At 38.8% G+C, this 19,781-nt stretch overlaps 1 long non-coding RNA gene and 1 other non-coding gene across 2 annotated transcripts in view; one reads left to right on the top strand and one right to left on the bottom strand.

The window, feature by feature from the left end:
- LOC140224406 (uncharacterized) overlaps positions 1–19,781 on the top strand; it is a 32,834-nt gene that overhangs the window by 8,994 nt on the left and 4,059 nt on the right. The window lies entirely within an intron of this gene.
- Positions 13,715–13,824, bottom strand: LOC140224558 (U5 spliceosomal RNA). The gene has a single exon (XR_011899838.1). It is a non-coding gene; the product is annotated as a U5 spliceosomal RNA (small nuclear RNA).

Here is a 19,781-nt window from a genome sequence, read left to right as displayed (position 1 = left end):
CGCCACAAAAAAAATGTTACTTATGGCTATTATATTATATGAAGTGAAACACAAAAAAATACAACTTTTGTGTAGATTCCAGTCCAGTTCGGAGTGAATTTAGCGCAGAAAACAATGAAAAGACTGAGGAACCTCAGAATTAACCAGAGGCTTGTGTTATATGGACCCCTTTAAGTAGGAATAAGAAACCAAGCCACATTAGCTATTGCCAAGATTTAACTGGCCGATTTAATTTTTTACAAGAGAGCGTTTGAGCGGAGTCCTTTAAATATATTGAGGAATTTGCTTCGCACTCGGATGTATGCAGAAAATTCACTGAAATTTGCACAAAAATCTGCACAACCGTTTTCTTGTAAAAAATTAAACTGCCCAATTAAATTTGGCTACAGCTGTGACTTGGCTGCTTTCTGCTTAACGCGGTCCATTTTGTGTTTTATTTCCGGTATAAATCAAACTTTTGGGTCGAGTTTTCTCTCTGGCTGCGTTTTCGAATGGCACTCGTGAAGGCGACAGAATGATTGACACAGAGAAGGTTTGAAGATTGTGTGCCATGAAATTTCGCCTTCAACATTAGAGGTAGACAAGACGTGCACCATGCAATCTGTTTAGAAATATGTGGCTCTGTGCTGGGAAACGATCTGAGCATGGCAGGAAATTATGTCAAACTCCTACCTGACGATTTTAAAGATACCCCGATCAATAATGGTATACGTAGTGTCAACTTTCCTTGGTAAAAATTGGCAGTAGAATCTGTGGTCCAAAATACCATAGACCTACAGCCGGCTGTAAGATTTTCAATAGCTTTTATAGCCGGCTACACAATTTCTTATAGCCTTTCATAGCCGATGGCGATTAAGCAACAGCCAGGCAATAAAGTGTATGCTAAACGTTACTAATTACGGATGCTAGGACTTGGTGAGTTTTTGGACTACTGCTCTCTTTTTAGGCCGTGGTATCTTGACTTATTTTGCGAGGAAAGCTCCGTACTTTTAATGGATGCCTACCATTCCTAATATATTAGAGCGCCTTCAGTTTCGTATGATACTGTGCAATACCTCTGGTGTGAAATAGTTGCTTCAAGCGCCGTGGCACGCTGCGGCGCGGCAGGCGGGCAGCCAGCGCGAAACGCGCATTGGCGCCTACAAACCTAACTGGGATACTTCACGCGTTGCGCACTGCGTGAAGTATCCCTGTTAGGTTTGTAGGCGCCAGTGCGTTGACGCTCCGCTTTGTGTTAGGCTCTAATATTTAATCTGGCGGAGTCAGCGTTATTCAACTTATGATTTTGAAATGTTTGCACATCCTGTATGGATTACCTATTCTCATTTTAATTGATGAAAAAAAATATGTATCACAGGAAAATATAATGTGTGTTTTGTAAATATTAAGGTGGTTCCGTATCAAATTTAATGATTTCCAAAGCACACGAATTTCTACACAATTTCTTATAGCCTCTTAAAATCGATGGCGAAAAAGCAACAGCACGGCGATAAAATGTAAAGCCCGGTGATAGGAGCTATAGCCCGGCTGTATAATTTTTTATCGCTTCGTATAGCCCGGCCGCATGATTTTCTCCGCATTCTACAGTCAGCTATAGGATTTTCTGTAGCCTTCTTTAGCCGGCTATGAGAATTCCTATGGTATTTTGAAACGCAGCTCCCATCGCCAATTTTCACCAGGGTTGTTTTTTATTAATATGATTGATAGTAATATTCGCCCGCAAATCTTAACACGGCGATAGTAACCATAGTGGCGTGTATGCAAAAAATGTCATTTTTATGACAAGAAGCTTGACCTACGTCCCGAGGAAATCTTTCAATGGAATTATATGACTCTATCGCAATGGAAATATTTGTAAGACTGGCCAAACTCCGTTTTCACGGCTGAAATTTTACTTGCCGTGATAACCCGCCCTTTTGACGCAATAAATATTTTCTATGTAAAGCGTATATACGGGTAATCTGCAGAAGTAACTTTTTTTTAAAAAAAGAAAATTGATTATCTAATCATTGTCAGTATTTAAGATACGAAAATGATAAAACTGAAAAAATTAATTTTCAATAACGAGACCTTGCGATGGTCTGGACGGTTACTTACGAGAAGCGTGCGCACTCTTCAATACCTTCAAAATAGAACATTGAAGTTAATGAGACATTCACAGCATGTATCAGCAAGAACATGTACAATGAAATAACTTTTTCCCTGAAAACCATATCAAGGCTTTTTCACGTGTCATTAATATTGATTGAGCGCAACGAGACTTTTATTTTACCTTTTATTATAAATAAAATATACCGAATATTTCAAGCTCCAGAAATGAATTGCTAATCAAATATACATGAAAATGATCAAATGATTTGAGAACCTCAAGAATCGAGTGCTTTTCCCCTAGCACAGCTAAGAGGAAAAATACACTGAGAAAAATACGTTTATTATGATTATTTCTCTTGTGTGTATTCAGAAATGAAAAGCGAGTGAGGCTCTTAGGCTAATATATGTATTAATCGCTGAACATTGCATTTGTTTGACTTGCAAATATTCGGCCACACATTGAAACAGCTCAATGGAATATTTCAAGGAAAATAAAATAATACCGAATTAAAATTGACAAAACAGACCCAACATGAATGCTTATCTGAGTAATGTAAAAGTAAAATCGAGTTTAATTTATATCTTCTGTGGTGTGGTCATCAAACTTTGTAAATCATGCATAAGGAAGTATCCAATCTTTTGAAAACGCAAGGGTTTATCGGGGCTGAATTTATTAAATAATTTTCAATAAATAAACATTTATTTTCTTATTCAGTTGGGAGTAAAAAAAAAGTATTCACTTCGCATTCGATGAAAAACATTTCTAGTCACTTCTTCGTCAACACACGAATCACGTAGAAGAAAGAAACTGCACTAAATAAATCAATTCAATTTTTGTTTGTAGCTAGGATCGAAAGCTAGCTTGCGATACGCACGGATCACTAAACTTGATAAGATTAAAATTCGAGAAGCATTTTTTCCATAGAATTTCAAGCAGATATTTGGATTGCATTTAGCAAAAAGGAACTAGGAGCATTCCAATGTTGCTAGGGTCGTGCAACTTACATCTTTTGCATACAATTACTGGAACTGTGCAAATAATTAAATTTATAAAAGTAAGTTTCGCATTAAGTTTGTAGTTTACTTGGAGTAAAGATGGAACTTGTTTAGATGATCAGTTTATTTTTACAAGGTAAAAATAATTGCACAATCTCAGCGACATCGGAATGTTCTTGGTTACTTTTTGCAAAATGAAATCTATTTATGCTCATGTTAAATAATCATATCAGTTTATCAAATATCAACTCAATACCAACTCGTTCCAAAGAAATTTAAGTTTACAGTTAGATTCGGTCTCTTCGAAATTTGTTTGCCAGAAATACATACTTTTTTTCAAATTGAACTATCTAACTAACAAAGAGGTTTTGATGGTTCGGTATCGCTGAGGCAAATATACGAGTTTTTGGTGGTTCGGTGTCGTTTAAGCCAGTGGCGTGGTGTGCTTTGCGATATATCGATATTTCCCCATTTGAAGCTATGGTGAAGAATCGATTAGTAAGGTGTCCGTTGTGAACATTCTATATAGTAATCGATCTTTTTCCATAGTTTTAAATGGTAAATCAATCGATATATCGCAAGGCATGCCACGCCACTGGTTTAAGCATAGATGCGTAATGCTGCAAACCTTCAAGCAGGAAAACGGATTTTTAAGGCCTAAAAACATCTGAAGAGTCCAGTCACTCTGCAAAATACAGAATCGCCAATTTTTTTTCTTATTTTTCCGTTCAAATTGTAGGACGATTTCTGAAACGAGCACACTCCGATTTTACATCACAATCTCCTCACACATTCAGTTCTGACTGCCGAGATTTAAAACGGGTTGGTCAGAGCCTTTTTCATTTGTTTTTGAAATCCTAGTCTCTGGAGCCTAATGGCCAATTCATTTTCGCCTCTCCTTATTGAATCGGACAGCACAAACTTTTTTTTTTTTTTTTGAGGGGGGGTAGTTTGGCAACAGCGGATCACTCACGCGTTGTCGCATATAAAACTTGAGACTCGTTTCTTGCCGAACGCCTGAAGCGTTACCTTTTATGAGTTTATCACATATTCAAGTTCGCCCCCGCTGCCCAACTTTCCCACGTCAGAGGGGGGGGGGGGGGACAGGAGAGGAAAACGCATGGAGTGGAATTGACTATATCGGTGGTCGGATTTTGAAGTGGCTGCTTTTCCTATCCCTGTGCGGCACCGAGGTTGAATGAACAAGTTAGTTAGCCCCGCTCGGCTGTTGACAAAATTGTCGTGGTCGCGGTGTCTCTTACGAGGGATGTTTTGTTTGTCTCAAGTATTAAGGAAAAGTTGTTTTTTCCTTGGGGGCCGCCCATTAATTACGTTACGCTCTGGAGGAGGAAAGGATTTGAGTTTGTGAGATGGGTGCGTTAAAGAGGGAAGGAGGAATTGAGTCTGAAATCACAAAATGTCTCGCAAACCGCGTAAAAAAAAAAAAAAAAAAAAAAAAAAAAAAAAAAAAAAAAAAAAAAAAAAAAAAATTGATGAAAATTATCAACAAAAATTCCGCCTCATTGATTAAAGAGAGGGGTTCTTGCACTTCTGGTAGCAGAGTCACTCAGGAAAGTTTCAATATACAAAAATATAATACATCTAACAGATGTTAACATAGATGTTACAGTTGAACATGTTTATAAAAGCTTCATTTCACAATAAAAAGCTTTAAAAAAAATAATATAATTTGCGACATAATTTTCAGTGTTACTGTGTTACTTCTATTCGTCCATTATAATTTTCACTTTTATATCCCCGATTCAAAATTCAAAGACATTTAATTAGCTATCTAAGAATTTCTTGCCGTTTCAAAATTTCCACCGTCTTTTTATTTTTTTACAGATCAATTTTTCAATGACGCTGTCCGAAAATTTCACGGAATTTTATTCGTGCTGCCGATGAAATTCAGTAAAATTTTCAAACAGATTCAATCATCAGTTTCTCTGTAAAAAAATAAAATGGCGGCGGCAATTTTGAAACGTCGCTTAGTGCTTGTGATACTTTGGCCGGAAGGTGACGAAATATGTATGAATTTTTATTCGTGAAAGTGCAAACAATGAAAGTTTGTCTAAATAATCGACATAGATGTAAAAATAGATTTCCAAATTTTTTTAAACGTTTAAAAGTGGCTCTCCTTTTGAGAAAAGCTTTGCGTAACTTTTCAGAAAAGGTGCTGATAACTTCTATGACGAGGTGGGTTGGAATATTTGAATGTTGTTCGTGAAACGTTCTTCTTAAGAGTGGTAGATATACGTCTCTGAAATTTGAAATTTCCATCACTGAGGTTCCTTTTTCGTGGACGATCGCAAATCTATTTTTTGCTGTCTGATTTACAATGAGAAAAGATGGCTGGAACCCAATGCGACAGGGCCGATCAAACTGGCGGAAAGTTTCGATTGAGTACCATGAAAAGTTAACACTAATGAACCAACGCTGGGTCTGAGCTAGACGAGGTGCCGCGTTCGAATCAAAATATTTTCACAAAGCTCAAACTTTCCTTCGCTGGTGATTCGACGCCGCATACTGCCCCCTCGATGCCAGATTGAAGATCCAAACGAAAGTACGTATTCTCACCTTCCGGCCAATAAAGCATCATAAGTGACATGCCAACTTCCAAAATTTCCGCCGCCCTTTTACTTTTAGTTGCTTGAATCTGGTTGGAAATTTCACTGAATTTTATCGGCAGCACAAATGAAGGGCTTGGAGGACAAGGCGCATAAGTGTAGTTTTTGAAAAAATGAGATATTCATGAACTCAACTAAAAATAGTTTGAAAAGTATATTCTGTGAAAAATACACAAGTAAAATCCAACCTTGAAGCATCAAAAAAGTAGTTTGAAATTCGTCTCTGCCATGAGGCTCCATATAATTTTGAAACTTAAACACTTATTTCTTGAAATGTCATAAACTGCACTTATGCGCCTTGCCGTTCAAGCCCCTCAAGTAAAATTCAGTGAAAATTTCGGACAGCTTCGTTGAACAATTTCTCTTTAAAAAAATGATATGGCGGCGTAAATTTTGAAACGTCGCATGGCGCTTGTGATGCTTTGGCCGGAAGGTGACGATATGAAAAAACCACCCCGTCTCCTGGCCATATGGTGGAATAAACAATTACGCACCGTAAGAATGGGTCTGTTGCGTTGGTCACAGAATCATGTTTTGAAGCTTGATTCTTGTAGATTATTTAAAAATAATAAGAGCTGTCCAAACCGCAACTTTCAACGTTCAATATTAACCGAGATATCGCCCTTTGAAAAGTCGGGTTTTTAACGTCATCCAACGCGGTAGTGACACCCTTCGTTTCTTCCACCTCTTGCTTTCATCCGAGTTTAACGTTAAACGACCGGTGCAAATTGCGTCACATCGACTGATGAAAGCTAGGTTGAAGAAACCAAGGATGTCACTACCGCGGTGGATGACGTAAAAAACCCGACTTTTCAAAGGGTGATATCTCGATTAATATTAAACGTAGAAAGTTGTGATTTGGACAAGTCTTATTATTTTCAAATAATCTACAAGAATCAAGCTTCAAAACACGATTCTGTGACCAGCGCAACTGACCCATTAAACTTCAACGTGACATGTTGTCTCGTCAAAACTTTGTGGGAGCATATTGAAATCATCATAGAAAATAAGTTACAGAGTAGCAGGGACAATATATTTTAGAGACCTCATACTGACAATCTAACCAATGCAATGGGGTGAGGCAAAAGTCAAATTCGGCATTCGATGATATGATTCGCCAAATGGATGTATTTCTCCCAAACGGAGCTATGTGCATTAAGGCATGAGCCCTGAGTCCCTTAAGAATAACAGGGCTCACGTCATAATGCACATAGTTCCGTTTGGCAGAAGTACGTCCAAATGAGGGTCGAAGGGCAGCCTCATGAGCAAAAATCAAATAAAATTCGCCTAATTATGGTTGATGAATGGGTGGGTGAGCATATTGCTACACAAGTTTTTGCAAATTAGATTAGAAATGCTAAATCATTCGCTCAACTCTTTGGTCATCAGTCATCACTTTGCGCATGTAGGCGTTGACCCCCGAAAGTACCTTTTACACTAAAGGCATGATAGGAGGGCGCGGTTTTTGAAACATACTGTCAATGAGCAGTATGTAAACAGAGTCACTCTCACTAAATTGCAATATTATGATATACTTTGATTAATTACCTATTTTGGTTTATTTATAAAAAGAAAAAAAGAAAAAAAAAACTCAAGCACACCCTGCAGTGAAATCTTGAGAGTGCATCCCTAATACCTTAGGTTAAATTCAATACAATTTTTTAATTCATCTTAATCCGATTATCATTTATTTGGTACTTAAATAAAAAGGTGAGAGCCTAAGGGGCCAGAGTGCATGGAGAAGTTATAACATTTAATTAATCTTAAATATTCTTATATTTTTGGAGAAGCGTTTCGGTTCGTCTAGAATACCTATTTTGGAAACCTGTTATTGATTCACGAAGAAAATTTACACGAAAATTGTAATAGAAAATGTTTAACTGTTTTTAAGGTAGCAAATAAAGTTTTAAGGTAACCAACTAAATCATATACAATTAAGTTCTTTTGGCAGTCGTTCCTTCAAAGGAAACTATGATGATTGAACAGAAAGTATTCTCTGGCAAATTGAAATATACGGTAAAAATTGCATTAAAAAAATGTCGGAAGGTTTTCTTTTGAAACAACAATGCGAACGATAAAATTCTGAAAGTATCGCTACAAAAATAGGTGGGCTCCTTAACTCCTCTTTTTCCCTCTCACGCTGTAATTGACAAGCAACACAAAAATAATATTTTCCCAACGGTGTGGGTGACAGAATATTATCATGAAATATGTCTTACCTCTACCGATTCCAATCCAAACGAGGACCGCAGCACAGAGTGTCGATGATATGCACACCATTGTCAGATCTCCATTTACACACGCGACGATACTTAGTTGGTATATTTTAGCAATGAGTCCTCATTACAGCCCATTTGCAAGCAAGTCGACTATTTTATTGCTTATCCGTCCAAAATAAGTTTGAAATCCTGCCTTAAGGATTTTATCAACACAAACGGTTGAGACAGAACTGAGCTCGATATTTAAATCACAAAGCACATTGAGCCGGTGGATTCATTCTAAAGGCACAAACTTACAGATACATTCTACAAAAATTGTATTTTGATAAGAAATTGCGAGAGTTAGATAATATATTTCATGCAATGTAAAATATCGAATTTTGATCTTTCAAAAATGTTGGTATCATAAAAGAGTTCTTAAATAGTGGTCATTTGTTAGAAATTGTCAAATGACAGAACTCTCAAAGTCTTGTAATGACCGTGGTCTCACTTTCAAAAAAAGAGCTTGCATTGAATGAGCTGGACATGACTTGGAAATCTCTGATTCATGATCGAAAATTTGTAATCTAATATTTTACTCTCGCACTTTTACGCGAAATTATGACACGTTGAACATTACTGTCGTATTGACGAACCGCGATTATTTAATACAATTGTCGGTCTTTGTTAAAGCCCCGGGTCCTATTAAAAATCTAGAAAAACCAAAGACATTTCCAAAACTCACGACACGAAAGTGAAAGGTGGAATGTTAATCGGATTTGGCCTGATTTCTATCAAACCAAAACGACAATTTGTTCGCGAAAGCGCCCATTCTATTACATTGGAGGAAAAATCACTACCAATCATGAAATGTCAGTCCCTAAACTCAGTCAAACACACTTAAACTTATGCACTCTCCATGATTGCAAAAATTGCCGAGAGAAAGTTTTACAACATCTAACAAACAACACGTAGAAATGGGGCACTTTTTCACATCCGTCAGACGCAATGGTTCGATTTCACTCTTTAATCGTTTGAACGAGGGACACTGATAATATGCAAACGTTGTTAACCGGCGGCGAGGGGGAGGGGGGGGGGGGTATCAGGACACGTGAGCTTACCGCAAGCAAAGGAACGTAAACGTGAGGGTGGATGTCTACGACCGAAACATAGGAGGGTTGGCCCGCCAATGAAGAGCTTCAGACAGAACGCTCGCCTCTACTGTTTCGCTCCTCCGCTCCGCGCCGTGTTCCTTCGTCAAGCAACACGCATGACAAATCTGAGCCGTCAGAGAAAAAGCGCGTAATTCCGATGGAAATGTTATGCAGTTATGAGGTTCTTGCTAAATAGGGCTGCGGCACCTTGATGTACATGCTTGATTTTGTAGGTCTGTTGTACACGAGAGATACACAACTATGTGCACAATCTAAACATTATTCCTCACGACCAATGGAAAATGAATTGGATTAATATTTTGCAATAAAGATTCACTATTTCTATCCCATTTTAGAAACAGCATACATGCCATTGGTTTCCCTATGCAGGTACGCGCTTTTATGGGAAAGCCAGAGATAGTGGTTCCTTATTACAAAATGTAATCAAATTACGCCTTTCGAAACAACGTTGAATGGATTATGCTGGGATTGAACTGGAGCCATTAGTTTAAAATTTTTGACGGAAAACAAGTGAAATTTATAATCGAACCATTTAGAAAGTCTCCACTGGAAGCGAAACAGCTCACATTTATAATTTTTTTTTTTTTTTTTTTTTTTTTTTTTTTTTTTTTTTTTTTACGTTTTCAAAATATTGCAAAAACCGTCTCTTTGTCTGGAGTGAAGAATCTCTTTTTAATTGATTTTAAGGAATTTATCTGTTGAAGTGAGTCAAATATGAAAATTTTCAAATCTAGCACAATTTAATTGATCACTCATTTAAAAATGAAGGTAAGGTTTCAGCGCGCATTTCACTCTACACTTGATTTCATTCCAATTAAAAAAGAAAAATAAATTAAGCGGTATTTTCTAATGACTGTGATGATGGACTAAACTTTGCAACATGAGTCACAAGTTTCGGGACTCGGCCCAGTCAACTTGTCCTGGAGCGCACCCGGGACTCTTCCGGTTGACCCACTGAAACTCTTCCGGTACATACCTCTCTTCCGTCCCGCCGGTCGCCTCTCTTCCGTCCCACCGGTCGCCTCTCTTTGTTTTTGTATCGTTTTACGTGTTTCAGTCGGGCGTTTTATCTTATGTAGCTGATGTGTAGCCACCGTAATCCACCGTCCCTTGTAAGAATTCGATTTTACAGAGAGTATGTGACCATGCAGCCACTCTGCTGCACTAAGGGAAAACGTCACATGATCATTGGAACGCTTCCAAAATTTGAACAGGGTGGCATGAAACGTTAGAAAGACATGCAAGATTGGAAATTTCAGTGAAATATTTCATGCAATTTCAGGAGGCTGTGAAGTACGTCATTTTTTTCAGGGGCTACATAGTATACAACCCGCACTCAAAAGAAAACACACACAAAAAGAAAAAAGTCACAATTTTTACATTCTGCAAAACATGTAGAGGAACCGGTATTTTTCAATATCTTTCATAAATTTCTGAGATTTCATGAGATATTTCACGTGAAATTACAAGATGACATTTTTCATGAAATTTTGCCACCCTGGATTCGGATGGACATGCTATAAACATGATGCGGATAACATTTTTGAACATGCTTTAATAAGAAAACGCATGACTCTTTTTCTTTAAAATGTGTAGATAAACTAAACCAAATTAAGAATAAAATTCCCTGAAAAATTTAAGCAATACTGTGCGAAAAGTTTTATCGCCCACTCAATTTTTTCGTATAACGCTATCTCTCTCATACTGAGTCGATGAGCCACGTTCATTATGGTGGTTACCGATATGAATTTTTGACGAATCTTCTTTCTGATGTCATTCTGCTCAGTTTTGATGCTGCTGCACGTAAGGGTTCAGCTTCTTGCATTAATTTATGCATTGCCATAGTAATTGCTCCTCAAAGATAAGAAACGCATATCGCTGCAAACGGGCCTCGTCTCTACATCTCATTGAATCACCTTTAACCAAAAAACTTAACTGTCATAGAACGATGGTCAAAGTGGAAAACCTTACATCTGCATTGCGCTGCTTCAAAATCTCAGTTTCTATTTTATTTATTCAAAGAAGAACGAGCCATACTTAAAGATTAAAATTTATAAAAAAATATTTTGCTATCGCACAATAGAAAAAAATCGAAGAAGTTTACAAGAAATTATATGAACTAGTTTTTCGAAGACATAATAAAGTATGCCAGGAAGTATACAGCGTCACATACAGAGGTCTCACTTTGGCCATTGATAGGCACCATAAGTCACTCTAATACAATACGATTTTTAAGTGTGATAACCACTGGCCTATACGCGCAACTCAACAGTTAGCCAGGGGGCTTTGCCGCTTTGCCCCCCGGGCCCCCGCCACTCGCCCCGCGTCGTCCTTGGAAAATGGCGTATTCAAAAATGCCAAGCTGAAGCTGTGAGGAGGGCACGCTCCAAGACGGAGCCGCTGGCTTGAAAAAACTCCCCATCCGAGACGGTGACTTTTGACGGAGGTCGGCTGCGCATCTCGGGATGATGCTAACGATCTTGTTGCAGCGTAAGCACCGAAACCGTATCTTTCCGCCCGACGCCCTCTACCTTTTGTCTTCTTTCCACCCCATCAATCACTCACAAATAATTATTCCTCCGACCCGGTGAGATCCTTTTCCCGATCCTGGCACTCATTTTTCCGCTACGATCGCCGTCCCCGAAGGACCTTCTTCAGACCGTCATCAAGTCGTGGCTTCTGCTCGAGGACCTATACTGCCGTCCTAAGGAAAAACGCCTTAAAAATTCGGAACAGATGTTGCCAAATGTCCTCTGATGAAGTATGTGTTTTTGAAAAAAGTTATAAATATATTTCATTGAAATATTCTGAAACTTTGCATTTAAAAAATGGAAAAATATGCACAGTTTTTAAAAAAAATCCACTTTATATTAGGAGAGATTTGTACCGCGTTTAACAGAAAGAAACCAAGCTACATCAGCTTTTGTCAAATTTGATTGGGCAATTCTCTTTGTACATGAAACCGGTTGTTCGGATTTTTTTTTGCAAATTTCAGTGAATTTTCTACACAGTACAAAGTGAATTCCTGAAAATATTCTCAGAAAACCGCACAAACGTTCTCTTGTAAAAAAATGAATCGCTGGGCTGAATTTGACAATAGCTCTTGTGGCTTGGTTCCTTTCTGCTGAAACCGGTCTAAATATATTTCATTGCAATATTCTCATACTGTTAATTTAAAAAAAAGAAAAATATGTATACTTTTGCAAGAAATTACACTTTATTTCAGGGAAGATTTAGCATTGTTGCAAAGCTTATACGGCGTTATTTTCCGAGCACAATGGTACATCCGGGGTTTTGTGTCAAAAGTTGTGAGGAGGCCGATCATAAATATACGTAACCATCTAAGGCGATAGAGGATCTGAATCTGCGTTACAGATGAATTGATAGGATGGGAGAGGGGGGGGCGGGGCTTGTCCAGAACCGCGTTAAGTAAGACTTTTTATTTATTTTATTTTATTTTGGAAATCCTTTATTGGCATGAATTGAATTTCAATTAACAACTGTTAATTCTATTACGTTCTATTAACTCTAATCTATTAAATTTACAGCAGTGATAAACCATGTGGTTACGGGATGGCAAGGATAGGAAGAAAGAGGGGGGGGAGACACCGGAATTGCAAACTAAGCGTAACATCGGGGGCTCCCCTCCCAACCCACAAGCAAGAGTGAAAGCGATTTTGGACTTACAGCCCGAGCAGTAATGGACCACTAGACAAGGTGCAAATTTCAACATTTTGATACATGATTCTGCACCAAAATTTCACGTAAAACACGATGCGCACACGAAAATTAGCGGAATCACATCCTTACGAAGATATTCAATAATTCTTGATGCGTGAATTCAAACCACCCGCTCATGAAAACTCAATGGTCTACGTGATTCACATCGCGCGCTAAACGTTTATCATGACAGTCACTGAGATAAAAAATCGGCAACCTTAATCTTGCGCTTTGACTCAGCTGTAGCAAATTGCTTATAGTTTGAACAACACATGGTGGGAATGAACATTGCTCGATTGAGAAGATTGCTGAAACCGTTGTAGTGCCGATTGACTCACGTAGAGCTTGAGTTTCTGTGAGCGGCAGTCAAATCTCGTAACCAATGTGAAATAAAACGTTAATATCTTCGTTAGGGTTAGTCTCAGTAATTTCGTTGTCCAAATCGTGTCTCCGTAAAATTTGGTTTGAAACATGTATCAAATTGCTTAAATCGTACCTTGTCTAGTAGTCCATTGCTAATTAATACATCTGAAGTTTAAGTTTATACACCAGGGTTTGCCCTGACTCTAGTGCCGAGAGGACGAGAGACTTGACGCACAGCACATCCCTGATCTATTCCAGGCTGGAGGGCCTACTAAGGGCGATGCGTTGGAAGTTTTCTGCCTTAAGGTCTTCACCGAGGTCTGCAGTGGTCTCGAGTCGCAGCCTAATAAAACGGTCACAGGCAAAGAACGTGTGATGAGCGTCATTCCTCACGTCCCCAGCACAAAAACACAGCTTGGGCTCTGCGCAATCTTAAACCTGTGAATGTAATACTTGAAATTGCCGTGTCCAGTAAGGAGTTGTGTGTGTCATAAGGAAGTCCGTTTCCATTCTGCGATCCCGCAGAAGCCATTCATCGATATCTAGGATTAGTCTCTTAAACCATACATCCTTAGACTCTGTAATTGACCCTCTCCACGGAAATCTATAGTAAAAGGAGAAAGATGTATCCGGTTTCAAGAGAGTCAAGAGTGATGTAACGTTTCCCGCGATATTTTTTTTGTACTGTTAAATTGAATTATGCGTTGTTATTTCAATTAAAAGTCAACAAAAGTTTTATTTCAGTTAGTAATTATTTGAAATTTCAATTTATTTATCAGGATAAGGGGGGGGGGGGGCGGAAGCTCCTACTGCCTATACCTCCAAATACCTCTTAATATCTGTTATACTCTCTGCGGACCTCTTAAACATCAGGCCGATTCGAACCAATGAACAATGTTATGAACCTGCTGACGCAGATATATTCCTTTTGAAGTTTGTCTTTAATTTCGCTGCGTTGGTATCGAACATACCTGAAGCTCAAATAGTTCGCCATTCGAGAAACACACGTCAGCTCGCTCTATGAAGTTTATGGCATTAACTTTGACAAAACCAACAGACAATGCGTGTATCCATTGACCGATATTGTCTACTTTAGGTTCGCCTTCAATTTGGCCGCAAAGGCAACAAGCATTCCAATCAGGAAACATAAATGTATCTAGCTCCATTAGCTTTGATTGAGCAAGGCCCTGAGCTTATTATTTACTTGACAACCTCTGAGAGGATTTTAGCACACTGAAATTAGATGCAATTCAGCAGTAATTTCTCTAATAATTAAACAACAATTTAGAGAGAATCATTCGGTTTTTAATGCACCAAAAACTCAGGCAAATTATTAATTTATTAACCGTATTTCATGGCAAACAAATATTATGTTTAAGTTGCTTATTTTACAGCAACCTATTTTCTTTATCATTGATTTTTTTAATGATACAAGACTACATTTATGACAACAAATTTTGTCACGTTCAACGAGCATATACTCACACATTTTAATTGCTTCAATAAACCATTGTACGATTTTCCCCGGCATGCGTCTATTGTAATGCCACATTAAATTTAATGTTTTATCATTCAAACCAGTGAAATTGCTATCTGAGAAGCAATGATCTTGCGTGAATTATGAATTTCAAAATACAAGCTGCTGGTTTCTACGTAGCGGTTTTTTTTTTTTTTTTTTTTGTTTTTTTTTGTATTGAATTGATTTATGATGATGAACTAGTTTTTTTTAATTGTTTTTAATCTGTTGCATGCGCAAGGAAAATGAGTATTATTTCAGAACCATTAGAGGTATAATTATTTTAAAGTTGATCAAATGCGCCCTTTGAATAATGTAAAAATGTAAGAAACAAGTTGAAACTTGCTGAGAAAAACGCGAGAACTTGTACAATTGTTTCGTTTCAATTTTCCATTTCATGTTAAGGTATACAGGAAGGTACTAAGAATGCCGAATGAAATTTTCGGAAGTCTAAATCTAGATCCTTTTTTAGCTTTAGGATGTCCCTTGGCCTCCTTAAATCAATCTCGCGCACCGGGTGGAAAAAAAATCACAAATCCGATCCTAATCGTAAATTTAAAGAAACAATAATGAAATTTGTCCTTGGAATAGCTTGGATGTTAACAGGATGCAATTGGATAATTCTACCATTCTCTCCTTTCAAAGCGAGGAGATATTTGAACCCATGGTCCTCTAACAATATCGAGGTATAATCCTCATCCATTTATTTTTCATTGCAATGCTTCCTCTCAACCTCTTGAGATGGTGTTGAGTAATGCGTTTCCATCGAAAAAGCACCGGCAACCCTTCAATCACAAATCACAAGCCGGCGCGAGCTTTGACAGATTTATGTCGACAAGGTTTAATAAAAATTGCCTGCTAGACTACCGTGCTACGTATAGGACAGCAGGAAGTACGTTTTACTGTCAAGCCTAAAAGCTCGTGAGAATAAATGGTAAGCGAGGTTCAGGCAAAAACGCACTTTTACGGTTCTTTTCTCTATCTCTGACGTAGCGTGTGGCAAGGCGTGCGCGAGGGGTTGCTCGCATGCCGATACAGGAACTCGTTCCGGGTGTAGACGTAAACACCAAGTGACAAAACGGTTTGTTTGTTTACGTCAACTTAAGAGCAACGTCGTAAAAAGTAAAACATGAGGGTGGCGTGACGCGAGGGCCACGCAGCCGCGCGGTGTGCGCAAGGTGGTGAAGAGAGGGTCTTGTTAACTGGGGGGCTCACCCACGGCTCCCACGCAGTGCAGCACGAGGTCCTAGCTGTTGTAAGCGCTACGTGCCTAGTTTTTACGGCTATCATGCTAAGAAATGGACTAGAGTACATTCAAATGGAGAGCACGGTCTTTGGAGGATCCAATTCTAATTGGACCTCGTTTAGCAGAAAGAAACCAAAGCCTTGAGTTAGATTCTGCCTCGTACTATGCAGGAAATTCACTGACATTCGCACAAAAATCCGCACAACCGTTTTCATGAAAAAATTAAATTGCCCAGTTGAATTTGGCAAAAGCTAATGTGGCTTGGTTTCTTTCTGCTATACGCGGTCCAATTGGCAGAGCCATCTTTGACTTAATTGAGCTTTCGTGGACACACAAAAATGACGAACGTTGCATGCAGATGATTCAACATGACAGAAAGTGAAATTGTATTCGCTTGAACAAGTATTACTATGAAATTTAGTGAAGTGACATGGTTAGACATACCTATTTGTTTTTTAAGAAAATTTTGCGCATATCGCCTTCAATAAAAATATGTTTAACCTTGATCTCTACCACGGCAAAGTTGGCAACAAGTGCCGCAGATGAAAACTGTCGAAGGTTAGGAAAAACCTCCTCTCATTGAGTCATTATTTTTTCGCCTGATAAAAAAAGGGACTTTCAGGAAAACTCCGGATTTTTTTCTTTAAATTTTTCGGAGTGTTCCGTCCGTCTTTAATTTTAACGATTTTAAAATATCACAAGAATATGACCATAACTTTTTTTTAAAATATAAATATTTAATTCCGGGAAATTCGACAATATTCGGATGTTCATATGGCGTACTTCCTAAGTATGGCAGTTTAATATTGACCAAAAGACGTTATATTTTTCAACATTCAATCGTAAATGCAGTCATGCATTAAAAAAAAAAAAAAAAAAAAAAAAAAAAAAAAAAAAAAAAAAAAAAATTCCAATAATGCGGAAGGCATAGGTTACAAAAGAAGCGGAAAAAGACTGAACACTAATTGCATTACATTTTGCAATAAGGAACCCCCGTCTCTGGCTCTTCCATAAAAGCACCTTCCTGCAGAGGGAAACTCATAATGGCATATAAGTTGTTTTTAAAAAGAGCCTGAGATAGTGGTTCCTTAATGCAAAATGTGGACCAATTATTTGAATATCACTGTGACATATGATCACTATTCCGCCCGGCAACTTGTCTTGTGAAGTTTAGTATAAGAACCGATAGTGGCATTCACCAAGACTCAGTACATATATTTCACGACAGATGAGTGAGAAGCATTGAGGCCAATTTAGAGGTGCTCCAATCCTTGATCCGTGACGGATTATCCAGTTCCGAGTAAACACTCGACGAGGGATATCTTTCGTAAACAATCAAATTATAAACTTCTGAATCCTGGTATTGAGGTTACCAACCACCCACGTAAGTGCGGCTCCCGATTTGGCACTGACGGCTAAACTCCTACTTACTATCTTGTTAGCATGCGATTTCAATGCTTTATTGCGGAGGACAGTAGTAACGACCTTTTCGAAATCAAGTGTCCTATGAGATTCCCTTGATATAATTGAAATGGAGTGAGTGATTTTGCTGAAACAGCGAAATTCATTTTGTCACATATTAAATTTTAATGGGGGTATCTTGAAAAAAATGTCACGCAAAAACCATTGAAACCACTTTTAGAACCTCAACATTCTGTAGAAGCTGAGTTATACGTTTTGAAGTTTCCAATTTTTTCCGACATTCTACTATTGACTCGATTCAATGTGGGCCTTTTTAAAAACTGCCGTATGGTTCCCAGATGGTTTCGACTTTCCGGCGAACATGAGGCTAGAAATGCATCGTTCAAGGATTAACTTCATTGGCGCTCCAGTACATTGCGACTCTATTGTACTCGATGGTGGAGACAGATACAGCACAACATTGCGCCAACCAATAGCGCAGCCGCGTTGCACTTGTTCGAGCACGCTTCTCATCCAACGCTGCGCTGTTACCACCGTGGGTGCTCGATACGGTGGGACGCGCTGGCGCGAGGGCGCCGAAACAGTGTCGGATGATGGCCAGATCGGAGCGAATAGGACTCACCAATGAGATGGATGGGTCGCCGCATCAATGATTTGATAGGCCAGGAGCAGTCCGCTAACCGGTCGTTGATGCGGGGGCCAATGAGAAGCGGCGCGGCGGCGTCACTATTGGCTAGGGCAGGCTTTCACTCCACCCAGAGGCAGAGACCCTCTATTGCTATCTCTGCAATGGTGGAAGCTTTTACTTTCGGAGCTCCGACATTTAACTGGGCATAGTTCCCGTCCGAATAAATACGTCTAACTGAAGTATTATTACTCCCGTTGTTTGGTCTCAATCGGATGTAAAATGTATTTTCTCTTACTTACAACCAAAAAACGTCTCATTTGGCTGCATCATATCTCTTTTATAGGGCATGGACGTAGCAAGGTAGGCAGGGTTTAAAAGATGCACGAGACTTCTTTTGAAGTGCCAACATTGCTTCGCCAATATTTATTTTAAATCTAAAAACGAATTAGGAGATCCATGAAACTGCATGATCAAACGCACTCGCCATCGACAAAGAGAATATACAGAATGGAACTTACCATTTCCTTTACTGACAGTTGTTCCCACTTCCCACTTAAAATTCTTTGACGTGGCTAGTTTTCTTTTTATTATTTTTCCTCTTCTTCCCGCTCTCACCAGGTGATTTTTTCCCACCTTTCAATGCCCACTTTTCTTTCCTTCGCCCAGTAATGGCAGAACGTCGTATGACCATTCAAATGCTGCCAAAGTTCTCCGGATAAAATGTATATTTTGAAGAAATATTACAAATATTTTTCGTCGAAATCCCATGTACTCTGGATAGCGTTACGAGAAAATTCGTTCAAGAACTCTGAAGGTAAAATCACAAATTTCCGGGAAAGTGTTCATTTATCACAAGAAATCCGGCAATGCTTGAATGATCTTACGTTGTTTTTTATGCGTGTCCGGTCACGAGTAATTACGTTCTCAACTCGCGGAACTAACAAACGCGGAAAAAGGGCCCTGGAAAACACCGAAACGTCCGAAGGAGACGAGGAGGTGGTTGAGACGGGGGAGGGGGAGGGGGGGGGAGAGCTAGCAACAACCCCGAAGCAGGAGCGGGGAACACGTAGAAAATTGGATGACGAGATCCACACGTGAGGAAGGGGTGGAAAATATGATAGGAAAATAAAACACAGCGTACGAAATAAGAAATAGAATAATTCTGTTCCGAGCTACAGTTTTGTGATAAAGCTATTACCTGAAGAGGCTTCATCTTTGTCTTCCGCTCATTTCTGTCTCAACGGCCGGCGTTTTGCGCCACCGGTTGCCGTTTTTCCCCGAACGCTTGAAACAAGGACACGGAATCTCTTTACATTTGCGGTTTTGAGAAGAGTTTTTTTTTTTTTTTGGAATGAATTTTGTTTAAATTTTATCAAGTGTGTTTAACGACAAAATATTTTTAGAGAACCCGCTCTGCTTTCTTCTCAATGGTGTAAAAGTTGTATTCAGAAATCAATGCTCAATGATACCTGATAACCAAAGAGTTGAGCAACTGCGGGCTGATTGTTGAAATCGATAGACAAAGAAGATGTTGAAATCGATAGTCAAAGAAGACATAGGGGATACGGACTGATCTCATAGGTTAAAATGGTTGGTTCCTACAGACTAAGGGAGAAAATGGTATAGACTAACCATAGGGTCTCTTGCGGGTTGCCGTTAGTTAGTCTATACCTATGCTCCTGTTATGTCTATACCTTCTTTATCTATTGCAACCTCCCGCTTCCACCAATACGATCCCTCCACATTTCTCTTGTTTTTTTTTGGTGTGTAGATTTGGTCATCAATTTCAACAATAAGCC

Source organism: Bemisia tabaci, chromosome 4, assembly GCF_918797505.1.
Source record: "Bemisia tabaci chromosome 4, PGI_BMITA_v3".
Lineage (NCBI taxonomy): Eukaryota > Metazoa > Arthropoda > Insecta > Hemiptera > Aleyrodidae > Bemisia > Bemisia tabaci.
This window is presented reverse-complemented; position numbering and strand designations above follow the sequence as displayed.